The sequence below is a fragment of the Eurypyga helias genome, unplaced genomic scaffold (genome assembly GCF_000690775.1).
Source record: "Eurypyga helias isolate BGI_N326 unplaced genomic scaffold, ASM69077v1 scaffold2758, whole genome shotgun sequence".
Lineage (NCBI taxonomy): Eukaryota > Metazoa > Chordata > Aves > Eurypygiformes > Eurypygidae > Eurypyga > Eurypyga helias.
In genome coordinates, this window is record NW_010267389.1 from 57,682 (window position 1) to 58,305 (window position 624).

Below are 624 nucleotides of genomic sequence, written 5' to 3' on the forward strand. Positions count from 1 at the left end.
GTGGTGTGTAATAGGGGGGGGGGGGGGGTAACCAAAAGACAGACGAGGAGATTTTGCAGACAGACAGAGAGGACAAGATTGAGAGAAAATTCTGCAGACCCCAAAGTCAGTGGAGCAGGAGGGAAATGAGGTGCTTCAGGGACCAGAGCAGAGATTCCCTGGCAGCCCGTGGTGCAGCCCATGGTGAGGCTGGCTGTGCCCTGCAGCCATGGAGGGTCATGGGGGAGCAGAGATCCACCTGCAGCCCGGGGAGGACCCCACATCGGAGTAGGGGGATGCCCGAAGGAGGCTGTGACCCTGTGGGAAGTCCATGCTGGAGCAGGCTCCTGGCAGGACTGGTGGCCTGTGGAGTGAGGAGCCCAGGGTGGAGCAGGTTTAATGGCAGGGGTTGTGGCTCCCGGCTGCTCCTGAAGGACGGCATCCCATGGGAGGGACCCACGCTGGAGCAGTTCATGAACTGCAGCCCATGGGAAGGACTCATGTTGGAGAAGTTGGTGGAGGACTGTCTCCCATGGGAGGGACCCCACGCTGGAGCAGGGTCAGAGTGTGAGCATCCTCCCCTGAGGAGGAAGGAGCAGCAGAGACAGCGTGTGATGGACTGACCACAATTGACCACAACCCCCA